Here is a 20,597-nt window from a genome sequence, read left to right on the forward strand (position 1 = left end):
ACAAGGTCACGTACTGCTCTAGAGTGGTACGGTAACCCTGTCTTGGAGGTCATGTTGCTGGAAAAAAATGAACCTACGAGCTATGGAGAAGCAATGGTGGGCCTAGATTCTGACAAATGGCTAGAGGCCATGAAATCCAAGAGAGGATCCATGTATGAAAACAAAGTCTGGACTTTGGAAGAACTACTTGATGGTCATAAGACTGTTAAGTACAGATGGATCTTTAGAAGGAAGACATACAATGATGGTGAATGTCACAATTAAGAAAGCTCGACTTTGTTGCAAAGATGTTTTCGACAAATTCAAGGAGTTGACTATGATGAGACTTTCTCACTCGTAGTGATGCTAAAAGTCTGTTGGAATTATGTTAGCAGTTGCTGCATTATTTATGAAATCCTGCAGATAGGATGTCAAAACATTGTTTCCTCGACGGTTTCCTTGAGGAAAGGTTGTATGTGATACAACCAGAAGGTTTTGTCCATCATAAGGATGCTAACAAGTATGCAAGCTCCAGCGATCCTTCTATGGACCAGAGCAGGCATCTCGTAGTTGGAATATACGCTTTGATGAGATGATCAAAGTTTTTGGTTCTATACAAAGTTTATGAGAAACTTGTATTTCCAAAGAAGTGAGTGGGAGCACTATAGAATTTCTTATGAGTATATGTGGTTGACATATTGATTGATTGATCGGAAATAATGTAGAATTTCTAGAAAGCATAAAGGGTTGTTTGAAAGGATTTTTTCAAAGGAAAACCTGGATTAAGCTACTTGAACACTGAGCACCAAGATCTATGGAGATAGATCAAAGCGCTTAATAGAATTTTCAACGAAAAGCATGCCTTGACAAGTTTTTAAAGGAGTTCAAAATAGATTGGCAAAGAAGGAGTTCTTGGCTATGTTGTAAAGGTGTGAATTTGAGTAAGACTCAAAGCCCGACCATGGCCGGAGAAAGAGAAAGGACCAAGGTCGTCTCCTATGCCTTAGCCGTAGGCTCTAAAGTATGCCAAGCTGTGTAGCGCACCTGATGTGTGCCTTGCCATGAGTGTGTCAAGGGGTACAAAGAGTGATCCAAGATTAAATCGCTGAACAACGGTCAAAGTTATCCTTAGTAACTAGTAGACTAAGGAATTTTCTGGATTAAGGAGGTGATTTAAGAGTTCATCGTACAGAGTTACGTCAATGCAAGATTTGACACTAATCTGAATAACTCTGAGTAGTAAATCGGATTCGTATAGTGGAGCAGTCATTTGGAATAGATTCGAATTGCGCGTGGTAGCAGCATCTATAGGATGACATAGAGATTTGTAAAGCACACATGGATCTGAAAGGTTCAGACCCGTTGACTAAATACCTCTCTTAGAAGCAAGACATGATCGAACCCCAAAACTATATGGGTGTTAGATTCATTACAATCACACAGTGATGTGAACTAGATTATTGACTCTAGTGCAAGCGGGAGACGGTTGGAAATATGCCCTAGAGGAAATAATAAATTGTTTATGATTATATTTCCTTGTTCATGATAATCGTTTATTATCCATGTTAGAATTGTATTGATTGTAAACTCAAATACATGTGTGGATACATAAACAACACAATGTCCCTAGTGAGCCTCTAGTTGACTAGCTCGTTGATCAAAGATGGTCAAGGTTCCCTGGCCATAGACAAGTGTTGTCACTTGATAACGGGATCACATCATTAGGAGAATGATATGATGGACAAGACCCAAACTATGAACGTAGCATATGATCGTGTCAGTTTATTGCTACTGTTTTTTGCATATCAATGCAACTCCCGGACACCGGAGGAATACCTTGTGTGTATCAAATGTCGCAACGTAACTTGGTGACTATAAAGGTGCTCTACAGGTATCTCCGAAGGTATTTGTTGGGTTGGCATGGATCAAGACTAGGATTTGTCACTCTGTGTGACGGAGAGGTATCTCGAGGCCCACTCGGTAATACAACATCACAAACAAGCCTTGCAAGCAATGTGACTAAAGAGTTAGCCGCGAGATCTTGTATTATGGAACGAGTAAAGAGACTTGCCGGTAACGAGATTGAACTAGGTATGGCGATACCGATGATCGAATCTCGGGCAAGTAACATACCTAAGGACAAAGGGAACAACATACGAGATTAACTGAATCCTTGACATAGAGGTTCAACCGATAGAGATCTTCGTAGAATATGTAGGAGCCAATATGGACATCCAGGTCCCACTATTGGTTATTGACCAGAGAATGTCTCAGATCATGTCTGCATAGTTCTCGAACCCGCAGGGTCTGCACACTTAAGGTTCGATGACGTTTCGGTATAGTTGAGTTATAGGTGTTGGTGACCGAAGCTTGTTCCGAGTCCCGGATGAGATTTTGTATGTCACGAGGAGCTCTGCAATGGGCCGGAGGTAAATATTGATATATAGGAAGTCCTGTTTTGGTCACCGGAAAAGTTTCGGACTCATCGATAGTGTACCGGGAGTGCCGGGAGAATACCGGGGGACCACCGGGAGGGGTGTGACGACCCAAAGGCTTCATGGGCTGTGAGAGGAGGTAGACCAGCCCCTAGTGGACTGGACAAAGACTCCTCTAGGGGCCCATGCGGCTAGGAGAAGAGATAAAAGGCAAAAGCACTTTAAAAGGAAGGGAATGAGGAGTTCTCGCAAAGTAGTCCACCTTCTCACAAGGGAAGGTGGATTCTTCCTTAGGGTTCGGCCGAACCTCTCCTTGGAGGAGGGGCCAAGGAAGCCTCCTCTTCTCTCCTATATATACTAGAGATTTTTGAGGGTTTTGGACACACAATTGCCACGTGCTCCCTCTACTTCTCTTTAGATCTATTTCTCCTCCAGTCTAGTTCGGTGGTGCTTAGGTGAAGCCCTGTTGGATTAGTTCACCACCACCACCACGCCGCCGTGATGGAGAACTCATCTACCTTTCCCCCCCCATCTTGTTGGTTCAAGAAGGCGGGGATCTTCATAAGCTATACGTGTGCTAAACGCGGAGGTGCCGTCCGTTCGGCACTAGATCGGGATGGATCGTGATGGGATCGCGGGACGGATCGTGATCAGATCGCGGGACGGGCTGCGATTTGGATCGCGAAGATGTTACACTACATCAACCGCGTTATATATGATTCGGCTTAGCGATCTACAAGGGTATGTGGATCCAATCTCCTTCTCGTAGATGGTCATCACCATGATATGTCTTCGTGTGCATAGGGAGTTTTTTGTTTCCCATGCAACGTTCCCCAACACAACTAACACACGCACTCGCACACACATGTGCTGACACACACACACACACACACGCACACACGCACAATCGAACATGCACGCTCGCACCCGAGCCTGCCACGGGCCGAGCCCAACGCGTCCAGCATGCGCACACACGCGCACACATCCGAGCCCGCCATGCCTTACTTGCCCAACAATCACCCCTAAGCCACGACCTAGAAGAGTGCCGGCCCAATGTCGTCGTCGACCTTCGCAATGATGGCTTGCTCTGTCGTCGCCGCCGCCTGTCGAAGTTTCGTGCAGTCACCCTTGAAGTGGCCGTGCTGCCCATTGTTGTAGAAACGCCTGCGCCTCTTCCCTACGCCGCCCGATGTCGTGTTGTCCGCCCCGTCATTGTCGAAGCCGTCGTTTCTCTGCCGCCGGTGCGCCGCCCACTGAGCCTCCGTTAGCACCAGTTGCCCGTTTGCCTGCTCTCCTCCAGCCTACGTGCGCCGCCGCGTCCATTCCTGGAATGCTTTCAGACGCCCGAGAGCCTTTTCGAGTGCTCCACGACGAAGGAGTTATGGGACTGCCTCAAAGTGCGCTTCGTCGACGCAGATCAGGTGAAGGCTGCACGGCTCGCGATGTTGCGCGGTGAGTTTGATCACCTCCATATGGACGACGATGACGATCTTGATGTGTACGCCGACAAGGTCTACGGCATGGCGGCAAGGCACGCGATGCTCGAGGCGACCCTCGTCGAGCAACTTCTTGACCATGGCTTTGTCGTCGAGGGTTGCCCCGAGCATTGCGTACCTTGCCGCCATGCCATGGACCTTGCCAGCGTACACGTCGAGCTCGTCGCCGTCAACCATCTGGAAGTGATCAAACTCACTGCACAGCATCACCAACCATGCAGCTTTCACCCGATCGACGCCGACGAAGCGCACATTGAGGGAGTCCAATACCTTCTTTGGTGTGTGCTTTGGCGCCACCTGCATCACCACCTCCTCTAGTAGCGCCCCGATAAGCATCGCCCGTGCTGTCTTGCTCCTTTCGGGGTCGATCGCTGCACCCTCCGTCGGTGCGACCACATCCCACAGCCCGTGGGCATCAAGGATTACCTCCACATTGATCGTCCAGATGGTGTAGTTCGTCGTCGTCAGCGATGAAATCTGCATCGACATCGAGCCACCATCGTCGCCGTACTGGACAACGTCTTGACTGCCGTCGATCACCTCCACCACCTCGCTCTGATATCAATTATGAGCGTGAAAAATGGAACCACAGCTCACCGACCATCACCGAAGATAAGACTGCAGGGGAAGAAGATGAACACGGAAGTTTCCCGGGCGCACAAACACCCTCCCGCATGAATGACCTTTTTTGTATTTCTCACAAGCTTGAACTCGATTGCCTTGGCTACAACCTGCGGGAGGATTGGACTTTATACGGGTGCACTGACGCGCCGCGCCGCGCCCCGAACGCTCCCACTTACGCACCCCTCACGTCCCACGCTCCACGACTCGTGCTCCTGACATGCATACACATGCTCTAGCACAACCGGATCCAGCGCCTGACGCGACCACATACCCGCACATTGCGCCAACTAACACATGCACGCACGCACACGTGCTCACACACACACACACACTCAGACACGCACGCTCGCACCCGAGCCTGCCACGGGCCGAATCCGACGTGTCCAACACGCGCACACGTCCGAACCCATCGTGGATTATTTGCCCAACAAACCGGTCCCTACTGCAAGCCAGCTCGTGGCAGCTGTGAGCACAACGAGCCAATACGAGTGTTAGGAATAAAATATCTTTAGATTTAGGCTAATTAGGCAATTAGCATATTCCTTAGAATATTCTATTCAGCAGTTAGGATATTGGCTTTGTCCATACACTGTGTCTCTCAACCGTCGTCGTGCCTTTTCTAAACGAGGCCATTATTGTAACCGTTCAGGACATATAAATACCTGCAGTCACTATCAATGAAATCACTCCATTCACTTTAATCACTCTTTTCTCTCCACGTTATCATGCATGCATCTCTCTTATAGAGATAATAGGCTACAGGAGAGAAGAAAGGTGAGAAGAGATGGATTCGCTATCAGACATTGCTTTTGCCTTCGCTAGGTTCGTGGCCAGGGATGGACGTCGCCATCAGCGTCACCTGAACAGGAACGGCGGCCTCCGCCGCTCCAGTGCACCATACCATGCTCCTCCTCGTCGCTACGGTCCGGGTGGTGGCCTCCTTCGCCGCCATGCTCATCGCCAGCGCCTCCACAGTTGTCACCGTTCGGTGCACCGAAGCAATCCCCCTGGAGCGCCAGGACCGAGTACCAGGACTGATGCGCCCAGGGAAGAGGTCCTGGTCATGCCCTAAGAGGCTGCTGACGCACCAAACGATGTCGACGAACAGGTTGCTGCAGTGCCGAATGCCGCTGTAGGGGTCAGGATCGAGCACGAGGATGAGGCCTCTGCCTCCAACGTCACCACAGATGCCGTTGAACTGCCGCCTCCTCCGTCGGTGTACGCGCCCATGGAGAGGATGCTTGCTGGACCAAGCGTCGGATGGCTCGTCGATGACCCAGATCGCTACTTCTCTGACGAGGAACTCACGGCGCCGCTTTCGCTGATGTACTCTTGCCTAGGCTACGGGTACGAGTCGGGCCTGCCGTCCCCGACGCCATCCGACGAAGATCCGGAGCACTTCGATCCGCTGGGCTATGATGCACTGCCCGATTTCTCCTCGCTGCCGGCTGCAGTCCCTCTGGACACGCCCAAGCACCGGCTCGTCATCGACTCCTGCCGAAGGTGAAGACAGAGTAGATCGAGGCCGCCGCGCCGATGGTTGTTGTCCCGATGCTCCCCGATCTCAACCACCCAACATCAGATGTGGAGGAGAAGGAGCATCTGGAAGTAGCGCATCCGCACTCCCGACACCCTCGCCGGAAGCCCATGTGCTATTCCGCCGCCTTGCATCCGCCATGGCTGTCCGCCCCGTAGGAATCTGCGCCGGCACCTGATCACCTGAAGCACTCGGCCTCACTGGCCGCATCGCGGATCTTCGCCTTCACGAGGCCGCCCTCCAACTCCCCTCCTCCTCTGCGGAGGGGCTGCTCCGCGACTGAGAGCTGGCCCGGAGCGCCGGTGTAAGCATGGCTAGGACTGAGTTTGGAGAGGAAGTGTGTGATTTGGGGTCGTTCCCTTATACATTCACTCCTGGATCCCTTTTTCTAGCTAGTCCCAGGCTTAAGCGGCGCCGACAACAGCCATGGGCCAAACAGGATAAATAGGACACGGCTGGTTGTTTCTTTATTGTGCTAATGTGGAGTACTAAATAGGCGTACATGCAAATTGTATTTAAGCGTGTTATATATGTTTAGGATTCTGGTTTGTCCTTTAGTATGCATAACCATGTATGGTATTGTGAATACATGTTCTAGACCTTATGTCTATTAAAATTTCAAATTTGTAAAATGACATGTTGTTAATAAATTTGCTTTTAGTATATTATCACATGTTATTTGGTACAACAATTTTATTTTTGTGTTTGAAATATATTTTTTCTTGCAAAATTCTCTTTTTAAATATAAGATAAATGCCAAATTAAATATGAGATTATTTTGAATTATATTTGTGCAATCACACAGTAATGGCATCTCTACTTTATATTACAGTTTGCCTATTACTCAGAGGTATTTTACTTACGCCTCCATAGTGCTCTTTCAAATATATCAAAATTCGATGATTTTCTCATACATGGCTTAAAAATTATATATGTTCCTCTAGAAAATATTTGTTGTTTACCAAAATAAAGTGTACTATCAAGTAAAATTAATCAAATGCATGCTCATACATGCAGAAAATATGGCTGACATCAATAAGAAAGAATTTCAAGAACTACAAATAGATGGAAGTAACTATCTATCATGGGCCATGGATATGAAAATATTCTTAAGTGGACGTAGCCTTGGTCCTTGCATTGTCGCACCCCCCAAAAATGCTCCACAAATACCTCAAATGGCAAAGTATGCAGCATTGCACTACATAAGGCACCGCCTCTATCCTGATTTAAAAACTGAATATTTGATGGAGGAGGACCCATTAGCTTTATGGGACTCCATCAAGGACAGATATGACCAACAAAGAGCAGTAATGTTGCCAGAAGCCCAAAGAGAATGGTCTCTTATAAGGTTTCAGTACTTTAAGTCTATTGCTGCATATAATTCTGTCGTGCAAAAAATTAACTTCAAACTTAGATTTTGCAATCAACAAGTTTTAGATGCAGACTTAATAGACAAAACCTTATGCACTTTCCATCCCTCAATGAGGATATTGCAACAGCAATATCGTCGACAGAAATACACAAAGCATTCTGAGCGCATATACACATTACTTCAGGCCGAGAAGCATAATGAACTTCTCATGAAGAATCACAATGCTCACCCAACGGGTGCCATGCCTATCCCCGAAGCACATGCTAATGCTCATTTTACTAGTAAATTTGGAAACCGTAAAAGGAACTTTCAGAAATTCAAGGGAAAATGGAAAAAGAACAATGGTCACAAGACCAATGTTCAAACTAAGGGGAAAGGTCATTTCAAGAAAAATGATCAAAATGACAACTCTCAAACTTGTCAAAGGTGTGGATGCATGAATCATCGTACTAACCAATGTCGAATTCCCAAGCACCTTGTGGATCTATACATGAAGTATGGAGGAAAAGGCAAACAAGTTCATGGAAATAAAGCTGAAGCTCACTTCAACGCTATTCAAGATAACCCTCAAGCTCGTCCTTCTCAAAGCGCTATTCAAGTATACAAGCCAAAGGACGATATCATCCTCGATGAAGACATGCTTGTGGATTATACCCGAGATGTTTTTGGAGACCACAGTTAATCTCCATAAACAAGTTGACGTCACTTAGCTATTTAATACTACAAGATGTTATATATTGTATAACAATAAGTAGAATAAAGTCTTTCAGACTATGTATATTATATTATGTGAATCAGACATAATGTTGTAATAAATTTATATTTAAGATTGTAATATATATATTATGTATGCAATTTGATGAATATATGAATAAGAAGTAAATTTATCCTAAAATATTCTCTTTCTATCTATAGAATTTTAACGGGAACAATCCAATGAAAGAAGAGTTATGTTTAGTGGATAGTGCTAGCACTAACACGATTCTAAGGGAAGCAAAATATTTCCAAACTCTTCGAAAGGAAAATGTTATGACCATAATAGGAAGTAACAAAGCAATTATTGGTTTAGCAAGAGCCACATTCACACTCCCTATGGGTATTACCATCGTAATTCAGAATGCACTCTTGTATCCTGAATGTACACGTACCCTTATAAGTTTCAAAGATATACGATCTAACAATTTCCATCTAAAAACAATAGAGGTGGATAACAAAGAATTTTTGCCTTTAACAAAAAGCAACGGGTATACGGAACAAACTCTTGAAAAATTCCCTTCATTTTCATTCGGATTATACTTTACATACGTAAAACCCATACCTTATGTTGCGTACAAAATAATTTTTCAAAATCTTGATAAATTCAAGACTTGGCATGATCGCCTTGGTCATCCTGGAATAGGTATGATGAGAAAAATTATAAGTAATTCTGTTCGTCATAATTTACCAATTAAAATATTTCCCAAATCATCAGATTTTGTATGCACCACGTGTGCTACTAGGAAATTAATTATTAAGCCATCTTATCTTAAAGTTAAAAATTAGTCACTTAATTTTCTTGAAAGAATTCATGGAGATATATGTGGTCCAATACAACCTCTATCCGGACCATTTAGGTACTTCATGGTGCTAATCGATGCATCTACTAGATGGTCACATGTGTGTCTATTATCCACACGTAACCATGCCTTTGCCAAATTTATGAATTTTTGTCCAAAAGGACCCCCTGTCGAGTGGGATTGTCAAAAGAGACCACCTGCGAGTGCAAACGACAAAAAAGACCCCCACCCCGGGTGGCGGTAGGCGCGCCAGGCGGCACGTGGCACCTGCCGCCACCGCACGAGGCGGCCGTGGGGCCCGCCGCCACCGCCCCTGGCGGCCGGGGCCTGCCGCCACCGGCTGAGGCGGCCAGCGCGGGATCCCGTTCCCGCCCACTCCTGTCTGTAACGGACAAGGCCGGGTGGGCCTGCCGCCTCGGGAGCAGGCGGCCAGGTGCACTGTTTCCGTGCGGCCGGCACTGTTGCTGATTGCGCTGATTTCCGCGCGGCCAGATTCCCAGGCTTATTTCCCGCTCGCACCAACGAAACAGTGGGAATTTTTCCCGCTCTCCACCGACGAAACAGTGCGAAACTTCTTCTTTATAAGCGAACCGCGTCGCTGCCTCCTCTCTCACTCTCTTCTCCTGCCGTTGCCTCCCGTGTCACTCCTCTTTCTCACTCTCTTCTCTTTCTCACTTTCTTCTCTTTCTCACAAGAGCTACTCCGTATGAATGTTTATGTGGCGATTTAGGACGGATTAAAGTGAGATTTTGAAGACGTTGTAGTTGAAGAAAAGATAGATCAAGGTAAGAGCTTTCCATATCTGTTGGTTGTGTTTGCATGCATGATGTATTTATTTTGTTTGATTAGTTTCTAAGTATGTGTTTTATTTTGTCTTAGGGAGCGTATTATCACTTTTGTGGAACTATTTTGAAGACGTTGTAGTTGAAGAAAAGATAGATCAAGGTAAGAGCTTTCCATTTCTGTTGGTCGTGTTTGCATGCATGATGTTTTTATTTTGTTTGATTAGTTTCTAAGTATGTGTTTTCTTTTGTCTTAGGGAGCGTATTATCACATTTGTGGAACTATTTTGTCATGCGATATGAACTACTAAGTTGAAGATCAAGGTATGAGACTTTGTTCATATTTGTGTTCATGTGATAATAGGTCGACTATGTTCATATATTACCGATGATTTGTTCGTGTTTGCATGCAACTGGTATTTAGAAAGGAGCCGGAAAAATGCCTATGTAACTAGCATTTTTGTAAAAAACATGTAATAATATGTTAGCTCCATTAGTATTATTACATGCAAGACGCGTGTGTAATATATTTGTTTATTTGATAATTTGCCAACCCCGTAGAAATATGACTCGTGATATATATATATATATATATATATATATATATATATATATATATATATATATATATATATGCAGTATGTATTTTTAGACTTTTGCTAGCACGAAAATAATTATGTGTGTAATATTTTTGTTCATATGAAAATAGGTGGAATTCGCTGATATTATTCTGGTGATATATTATATTCGGAAGGATATCCTTATTTAAACCAGAGGTATGAATGACATATTGTAATTCATCTTCTATTTATTTTATAGATGTAGTGTGACGATAAATGATACAATATAAATTATTATGCGTAGATGTAATGGATGTTGTTAAATTGTTATATGTAAAAAAGATAAGTAATGGATGTTGTTATTACAATGTAAATCTAAAAATATGATTTTTAATGGACTAACGATGTAAATATGGCTGCTCATTAGGTACTATGGAAAATTTGTTAGTGTTTTATGGGCACATCGTACGTGAGGGTCCTTCTGGTGTGGATGTGTCTAGGTGCGGGATGACTACGGTTGTAGTGAAAGACATGGTTAATGTAGAGTATGCGGCAGTTAGAAGGTGCATCCGATCGGTGTTTGATTCAGCGATGAATGGAAAAAAAATGACCCTGGAGGCTTTCGTGGTTGAGGGAGGAAATCGTTGGGTTCTGCGACGGGTTACCGGTGAAAGAGCATGGGCGTCGTACATGGGTTTTGCAAGCAATCCCAATAACTCCATGTATGGACAGCCCATGGTTTATGTGGAGTTCATTTCTGCCAGTGATGTCGCCGAGTGCAGTAGCGGTGCCGGTGAGGCCGAGTTGGCCATAACTGTAGCCCCCGACGCCGGCCCATCGGAACCAAGCGGTGGCGAACATATGGCCATAACTGTAGCCCCCGACGCCGGCCCAACGGAACCAACAGGTGGCCATCAAGTGTATGACACGGGATATTGGTCTGCGGTCGCTGACATGAGCGAACATGTCGAGGGATTGCCGGAGGCGCTAGATGATGACGATGATGGTCATTCTTCTGCGTCTTCGGAATCAGATGATGATGAAGTTGTTCCTCCTGAGAATGCGGTCGCTGCAGCAATCAACCCAGAGTTTTTACAGGTTATGAGCATCACCAATGAATTTCACTCTGTTGCTGGCCTAGACGCGGGGAGTCTGGCCGTTGGACAGATTTTCCCAGATAAGAAATCTGCTAAACAAGCAATACATAGCTATGCAATTGCTATACACAGGCAACATAGAGTGAAGCAGTCTGATAAAAAGGAGTTGAAGCTCATATGCATCCATCGCGAAGCGGGTTGCCGCGGAAGAGTTATTGCTCGCCAGAAGCCTGGGGTATGTCAGCCATGGCATGTCACAAAAATAGAGCAACATGGTTGTGAGCAAACCGGCACTCTTTCAGAGCACCGCAACGTGACTGCAGAATATGTGTCACAGGTGATGCAAACCATTGTGCAGCAAAGTCTTAATATTAGTATTAGGGCTTTGCGTGCAACTGCATCTGATCTGATTGGTTTCCCTGTCAGCTATAGCAAGGCTCGTCATGCAAAGGAAAATATATTTCAGAGGTTGTATGGAACCTATGAGGAGGCGTACTCTTTTGCCCCTAGAATGTTGCATCAGATTTCAGTTGCTAATAGGGGGACTCAAGTTTTCCGGAAAGAACGTCCAAATCCATTGAACCCGGACGAGCAAATCCTGGACCGCTTATTCTGGGCCTTCGCCCAGACTATACAAGCATTCAAGCATTGTCGTCCGGTTGTATCAATTGATGGTACATTTCTCACAGGAAAGTACAAGGGCACACTCTTAGTGGCGATGGCAGCTGATGCAAACAATCAACTTCTTCCTATTGCCTATGCACTAGTGGAGAGCGAAAACAAACATAGTTGGCTATGGTTCCTGTGTTGCCTGAAGATGGGTGTCATCAAAGATCGGGAAGGGGTTTGCATCATCTCTGATCGCAACACCGGACTATTAAGCCCGCTTGAGATAATTAAGGCTTCACAAGATCCAGATTGGGGGTGGCCCGATCTGGAGACAAGGTGGTGCATGAGGCATTTGGCAGCTAATTTTTATTCGAAATTCAAAAACAAAGATTGGTTCAAGCTATTCAAGAGGATGTGCATGCAGAAAACTACAGCAAAAATGAATGCTATCTGGGCAGGTATCAATGGTCAGATCGAGCGCGCATCCCTCCCGGAGAGAGAAGACCGGAGGGGTCGTCGAACAGCAATAAATTTGAGCCAGTGGATTAATGAGAATTGTTCCAATTTGTACAAGTGGGCGCAGTCTCATGACACTGGCGCTAGATACGGTATAATGACAAGCAACATGTCCGAGGTGTACAATGGTGTTCTTAAAGGGGTGAGGGCACTACCTATCACAGCACTAATTGATGAAACTTGGAACCGGACTGTGTCATACTTTGCAGATAGAGTCACCGTTGCCAAGGCGCTAGTTGATTTGAACAAGACCTGGTCTGAGAAGATGCAAAGACATCTTGATGACAAAGCAAAGAAGTCACAAAGACATGGGTGCAGGCAGGTAGATGCACTTAGGAATAAATGGGAAGTTAGTGTGCGAGCAAAGTTTGTGAAGGGTCACCACAGGGGAGCAAAAAAACAAGCTGTGACGCTTGGCGCAACCTCGTGTGAGTGCACTTGCAACAAGCCCAAGCTTCTGGGATATCCTTGTAGTCACGTATTGCGGGCAACTGCAGATCAACAAATTAGTGTCGAGCCGTACGTATCACCATACTTCAACATGCACAATTTGTACAACACTTGGAACGGTGAGTTTTGGGCATGGGGCATTGATACGAACTACAAGCAATTATGGCCAGAAGGCACCACATGGGTTCCAGATCCCACATTGATGCGAACCAGCAAGGGACGGCGTCAGTCTAGGCGTCATCGCAATGACATGGACCACAACCAGTTGGGAGAACCAAGGCGATGCCGCGTATGTAGGTGTGCTGGTCACCCGCGTAGAGAGTGTCCGTATCGTAACAACAACACTGCGTGATATGTAATCATGCTATGTATTCATAATTTAATCGTGATGTAATATTCGGAATATGTATTTTAATTTAATCGTGATGTAATATTCGGAATATGTATTTTAATTTAATCGTGATGTAATATTCAGAATATGTATTTTAATTTAATCGTGATGTAATATTCGGAATATGTATTTTAATTTAATCGTGATGTAATATTCGGAATATTTAATTTTTTTCATCGTGATTGCAGGTTATGGCTGAAATGCCCGAGCTTTTGAATGGTTATCACGACAACCACCACCGTTGCCAGCTTTTCATAAATCCAAATCGTGAAAATCCTCCTTAGACCTTCCGGCTTCGAACTGTAAAGACGCCCTGGTCAATAGAGAATCGGTTCCTTGAACACCTTGAGGCTTATGGACTCCTGCATTTTGCGAACATTGCAGCTCGTCGAGGTAGTTTTACTGCCGACCCATCCCTTTTGACATCCCTCGTTGATAGATGGAGACCGGAGACCCACACATTTCACTTTCGATGTGGAGAGCTTGCACCTACTCTAAAAGATGTGTCAATGATCACAGCTTTACCAATTAGAGGTGTGCCAGTGGTACATCCACGAGTTTCTCCTAATTGGCCAACAGATGTCTCTGCCCGTCTGAGGCTCGAAATGCCCATATCAGATAGTAGAACCCGCAACCCCGTACAACTATGGTGAGGGTGTTGTAACTATGTCCATTCGGTGGATGCTGGGTCGAAAAAAATGGTCTACTAAAATTGCAAAAAATTGTTACCCCATATACCATGATCAGTTTGAGCTTCTTAACGACTCACTAATAACATGGAACCCGTGGACTGAGGCGCACATTGATATGGTATTTGGTTCGCAACACATGCCAGTGGAATGCGTGAGAGATAGTGCCTTTTGGATGACTCGCTGCAATTTACTCTATCTATGGTTTGTGGAACCGTATAATCCTGACCGTGTCATGAGACAGTTCGGTCTATATCAAGATATTCCACCACCGGTTCCAAGATGTATCGACGAAGAAACTCATAAGTAAGTAAGATGTGACCTAGCTAAATAGATATTCCATCAACTATTCTTGAATTTTTTTTGTTATCTATAATTACAGGATGAGCAATATGGGCAGATCTGGTGTGGACTGGAATGCAGAAAACATTGAATGGATAAATCAGTGGAATAATGAAGCTCTACAAAATATAGTGCCTCAGCAACGGTAATTTTACTAATGTTAATTTAATTATGTGCTTATAAAATACAGAATGTGATGTCAATTTAGTAATGTTAATTTATTTATGCAGAACGTACGATGCAACTACGACAGAAGCGTACTATAATTGGTATCTCATGAGCACGCGTACTAGACTGACGAGTGAACCACCTACGATGCCAACACATCCAACGCATATGGAACAGTTGCAGAGACGGATGGACACATCATCAGCTTACTATCGTGACTCCGCGGTAATAATCAACATCTTGCTATTCAGGTCCATCATTTCATGAACAATTTAACCAACGAACAACGATTTTTTTCAGATTGATATTTGCACCCAAGTACAAGCGATGGCGAGTGAAGGAATGCGAGCCCAGGGAATTGATCCTTAAGGCAGGTCGTGGTTTAAAAAAATTAGCGAATTCGTGAGCACAAGGTTTACGAGATGCGGCACAGAGAACGACGTTGTCACTGCAGCGTACAACATTCTGGAACCGAGGTCAGCTAGACCGAGTGGGGCGCCGTCGTCGTCCATGCGGTGGGGAGAGGGTCGTAATACTATGCCGACACTTCCACGACATGACTCGTCTCTACCAATACATGGGCAGACATCACAGGTAAATGCTCCAGATGTAGGTTCGACACCCGAACAGACTCATTTCGTGGAGCAGGATGCATATACAGCATATGGCGCACACATTCAAGGATCTCAGCCATATCTGCCCACACGAGGGATTAGGATGCCCGAGGAGAATCGTTGGGCTGAGACAAGCGAGGGAGCACAAAGCTACAACAGCGGTCAGGTATGTACAATTATAATAAGCAATTACATAACTTCTATTTACACATCTTTTTGCTACACACAATTTATTTTAAAAACATTTTTTCGTGGAGCAGGAAATTAATGATCCATCATGAGGAGATGAACATACCCAGCGTGGCGTACAGAAAGAAATACTCACAGAAACCCATGATACTCAATGCACGCTCCCAGGAATGATAAATGATTTTTTCGGGCAGGACGTTATTGGTCCATCTTACATCAATTCTCAGTCACAACCATTCACCTACAATTTAGAATCATCATCTCAATATGGATTTCAGACTCCACCACCTATGCATGAGTCGCAGACACAGGAACACGAGGGACAGTACGGTCGTAGTCTTCGTGAACACAGACCCCCTGATCGATTGTCACCCTCCGGTCGTCGGGCAAGACCAGCTGGTCGTCGTCGCATAGGGTGATTCGTCTATGTATGTGTGCGAACAATTGCATCTCTCTATGTCAGTTTCAAACTTTCAGATGTACGTACAAGACATCTATGTAGTTTCATGAAATAAAAGTTCGCGATATATTTGAAGTTGCTTCCATAAAATAAGATACATAAAATAAGATTCATATAATAACATACATAAAATAAGATACATTAAGATGTAGAGTTCATAAAAAAAACTACATAAAGTCGTCGTCATCCTTCGACGATGCAGAGCTCTCGCCCTTTGACGAAGCGCTACTCTTGGCCTTCGATGATGATGCGCTCTTGGCCTTCGTCGATGACGCGCTCTTGGTACTCGGCATGAAGATATCATCTTCGTCCTCACTATCGTCAATCCATAAGAAGGGATGTTTTACTCCACCTCCACCGCGTATGTGTTGGCCTTTCTTCTTCCATCTTTCATTCAACCGCAGAAGTTCTTTCCGAATCTCCTGATATGTCCTTGCAGGCCACCCCTTCCTAGCTAATGCGTGGGCAACCTCATTCAGTAGCGTGTCACTACTGATGAGTTCGTCCCATGAAACTATTCTATTATCTATCTTGAAATTGCTAGCTAAGCGCAGAAGACACTCGGACATACCACTATGAAAACTACGAACGAAAGGATAATGAGACATTTTCAGCACACTCCTTACCCACCTTGGTCTGGAGGGGGTTTTATAGGTGCAGCAGAGCGAGACGAATAACTAATGGCGGGAAAATGAGGAGGGAAAGCGAGGCGGGAAAGCGAGGGCGGGAAAGCAAGGGCGGGAAAGCGAGGCAGGAACAAAATGGCGGCAAAGCTATACGCGGGATAAAATGGCGGGAAAGCGAGGCGGGAAATAAATGGCGGGATAAAATGAACATACACGTAGCTGAAATTAAGATACTCATTGCAGAAATTAAGATACACATTACTGAAAATAAGATACAATTTGCCGAAATTAAGATACAACTTGCAGAAATTAAGATACAACTAACACAACTTAACATACAATAAAATAAATCTACTGAGTCCAACGTGGATATTTTCCTTTTCCATCACCAGCTTCTTCTGCTGCCTTGGCGGCACGAGCCCTTTTTCTCTTTCTCTCCCTCTCAGCTTCACGGGCCTGTTCCCGCTGTCTGTAAATCTCCTCCAGCCAAAGTTTATCTTCTTGATTTTTCCTTATCATCTCATCAAGAAAAGCCCTCTGCTCCACACAGTAATCTTCCCACTCTTTCTTGTGCTCTGCTTTCTCCTCTTCTTCAGCCTTCTCACGACGCTCTTCCAAGTCCAAGCTAGCCCATGCACGACGACCTCTTTCACGAATCTCGGTCACCGCCCAGTCCGGCATTTCCGTGTCAATCCAACGATAATACATGCAGAGAGGAGGAGGAGACTAAAGGATGGATCAGATTCAAGTAAACAATAAAATCAAATAACAATAATCTGGATGACTTGAGCATACCGGAGGCCTGACGTACGCAGAAATAGATTCGGGTGGATCAGATTCATAATTGGCGCACATTAAAAACTTCATGCCCAACCAATCTGAAAAATCCGTCACCTCCTTCACCTTGCAGACATCTTCGCACCAACATCGAACTGCTTCCACCCCCTGAGGCAAGCTTGCACTCTGCATTTTCCTAGGCCTAATGCTCTGATCCGAACAAGGCAAACTCATACTGACTATGGAGGTGCAGGTGTTTTGAAGTCTGTCTGATGGTGAAGAGAGTTTCACTCCCTGCCTCCTTTTATAGGCTCTGCCGGATGTCTACGCGGGAAAAAAGGGCGCGAAAACGAGAAACTGCAGCGGGAAAATTTGGCGGGAAAATAACGCGGGAAAATTAGGCGGGAAACTATTGCACTGCTCGTCCGTCGTTATCGCGTGTACATTCTAAAATAAGTCCATATACATCCACATGTAGTCTTGTAGTACGAACTCTTAAAAGACTCTTGTAGTTACTTTTGTATAAATGATATTTTTTTCCAAACCATGAAAGAGAATTGTGTGTGATCATTATAGAAGATAAAGAAGAAACAAGTACAAAGCTCTAAGCGTCATACAAAAAAACCAACTTAACTAAGAGCATCATTATAGAACCATGAAAGAGAATTGTGTGTGATTATACGAACAAGGATTCAAAATCATTTACTTTCATGTAAATGATAGTTGCATTTTAAGTATTAAGATTACATATTATGGCGACCAACGAGAGCATCATCACCAAGTGATTAGTTAGTAATGTTTTCTACTTTATTCCATGGCAGTGTCACTGCTGCGATAGCAATCAAACATTCACTCCCAAAATATTTGATCGAGAGCTAAAACATACTTTCTCTATAAATAAATATAAGAAACGCTATTGTAAACAATGTCGACCTAGAGATAAAAGCCCCACGAAACCACCGTAACGAACAGTGTCGACCAGGAGACAAAGAGTCCCTCTGAAATCGCCGCGGTGAACAATGCTGACCCGAAGATGAGAGCCCCGTGAAACCACGGAAAAAACCGCCCGCCTTCACCAGCGTGGATATCTTGGTTTGGTTCGAGGGATGGGGGATAACCACGGCCCAACAAAATATTCGTAGTATATGCCTCCCATGCACTTAGCCATCCGTGCAACTTGCACAATATTTTTGTTCAAAAGGATTGCACGGTCCGAACCGGAGCAAAGGAGTAAATTTCGCACTGTTTCGTCGGTGGAGAGCGGGAAAAATTCCCACTGTTCCGGCCGGCCGCGCGGGAAAAATTCGAGCGGGAAAGGAGCCTGGGAATCAGCGCAATCAGCAACAGTGTCGGCCGCGCGGAAACAGTGCACCTGGCCGCCTGCTCCCGAGGCGGCAGGGCCCACCCGGCCTTGTCCGTTACGGACAGGAGTGGGCGGGAACGGGATCCCGCGCTGGCCGCCTCAGCCGGTGGCGGCAGGCCCCGGCCGCCAGGGGCGATGGCGGCAGGCCCCACGGCCGCCTCGTGCGGTGGCGGCAGGTGCCACGTGCCGCCTGGCGCGCCTGCCGCCACCCGGGGTGGGGGTCTTTTTTGTCGTTTGCACTCGCAGGTGGTCTCTTTTGACAATCCCACTCGACAGGGGGTCCTTTTGGACAAAAATTCGAAATTTATTGCTCAAATTATCAAATTGAGAGCAAATCATCCTGAACACGGGATAAAAACAATAAGAATGGACAATGCTGCTGAATTTAGTTCACGCGCATTTAATGATTATTGTATGGCTTTAGGAATCCATCTAGAACATTCAGTACCCTATGTTCATACTCAAAATGGAATGGCTGAATCTTTAATCAAAAGAGTAAAATTAATTGCTAAACCACTATTACACAATTGCAATTTACCAACCTCTTGTTGGGGACATGCGGTTTTACACACCGCAGATCTGATGCAAGTCAGACCAACTGCATATCATGAAACTTCCCCGTTTCAAATAGTACGTGGCAATCAACTGTATGCGTACCGATATCACCACCGCAGCGTACATCTATGGGCCCCCATAGAAAACTAGGAATCTATGTGGGATATAATTCTCCGTCAATTATAAAATATTTAGTACCCCTAACAGGGGACCTGTTCACAGCCCGGTACGCTGACTCAATTTTTTATGAGGACCATTTCCCGTCATTAGGGGGAGAAACAAACCAAAAAGAATGCCAGGAAATAGATTGAAATGTTACACACATTCAGTCCTTTGATCCACGTACAAAAGAATCTGAATCTGAAGCTCAGAAAATTATAAATTTGCAACACTTTGCAAATAAGCTGCCAGACGCATTTATTGATCACAAAGGTGTCACTAAATCTTATATCCCCGCAATGAATGCACCAGAACGAGTAGAGGTACCAAATAAAACTACTCAACTCCCAATTACAAATAAAAGGGGGAGAAATCTGGTCACACGGGAAAAGGCTTCTCTAAAGCCTCCGCGGAAACATAGAAAATCAAAATCTATGATAGTAAATGCAAATCAACTTCAAGTTGATGGACACCAAATAAATGTTCAACATCAAGAACCCAACATAAATGTGCACACAAATTATAATGTTGGGATACCGAAACAATCAGACGCCATTGTTATCGGAAATCACACGGTGTCTGAAGAAATTAATGAAATATCCATAAATTATATTGATTCAGGAGAAACATACAATAGAAGCAGTACAGTGGCCGACACAGATTTCTCCTCGAAAATTGCTGAAACCCTTCAACTGGATCCAGAGCCAAGATCTATGAAAGAGTGCCTCAAGCGCTCGGATTGGCCTAAATGGAAGGAAGCAATTGAGACAGAATTACACTCGCTTAACAAAAGAGAGGTATTTTCTAAAATAATGCCTACTCCTCATAAAGTCTTCCCTCTAGGAGCTAAATGGTTTTTTTGTTCGAAAAAGGAACGAAAACAATGAGGTGGTGAGATATATATGAAGCGAGATTAGTAGCTCAAGGGTTTACGCACAGACCCGGTATCGACTACGACGATACATATTCTCGTGTAATGACTGGAATTACATTTCGATACTTAATATCTTTGGCATTACAAATGAATCTATCAATGCAGTTAATGGATGTGGTGACCACTTATCTATATGGGTCACTTGATGCGGAAATTTATATGAAAGTCCCTGATGGACTTAAAATTCCGAATCCTAATATAAATCACAACATGTATTATGTAAAACTACAAAAGTCACTCTATGGCTTGAAGTAGTCGGGAAAATTGTGGTATAACCAACTTAGTGAGTTCCTTCTCAGTAATGGATACTCGAATAA

At 44.7% G+C, this 20,597-nt stretch overlaps 1 long non-coding RNA gene across 1 annotated transcript; it reads left to right on the forward strand.

Moving 5' to 3' along the window:
* Positions 1-10,062: 10,062 nt before the first annotated feature.
* On the forward strand, positions 10,063-10,811 carry LOC123412980. Its single transcript, XR_006613648.1, has 3 exons — positions 10,063-10,105; positions 10,491-10,557; positions 10,769-10,811. It is a non-coding gene; the product is annotated as an uncharacterized LOC123412980 (long non-coding RNA).
* Positions 10,812-20,597: the final 9,786 nt, after the last annotated feature.

Source organism: Hordeum vulgare, chromosome 1H (assembly GCF_904849725.1).
Source record: "Hordeum vulgare subsp. vulgare chromosome 1H, MorexV3_pseudomolecules_assembly, whole genome shotgun sequence".
Classification (NCBI taxonomy): domain Eukaryota; kingdom Viridiplantae; phylum Streptophyta; class Magnoliopsida; order Poales; family Poaceae; genus Hordeum; species Hordeum vulgare.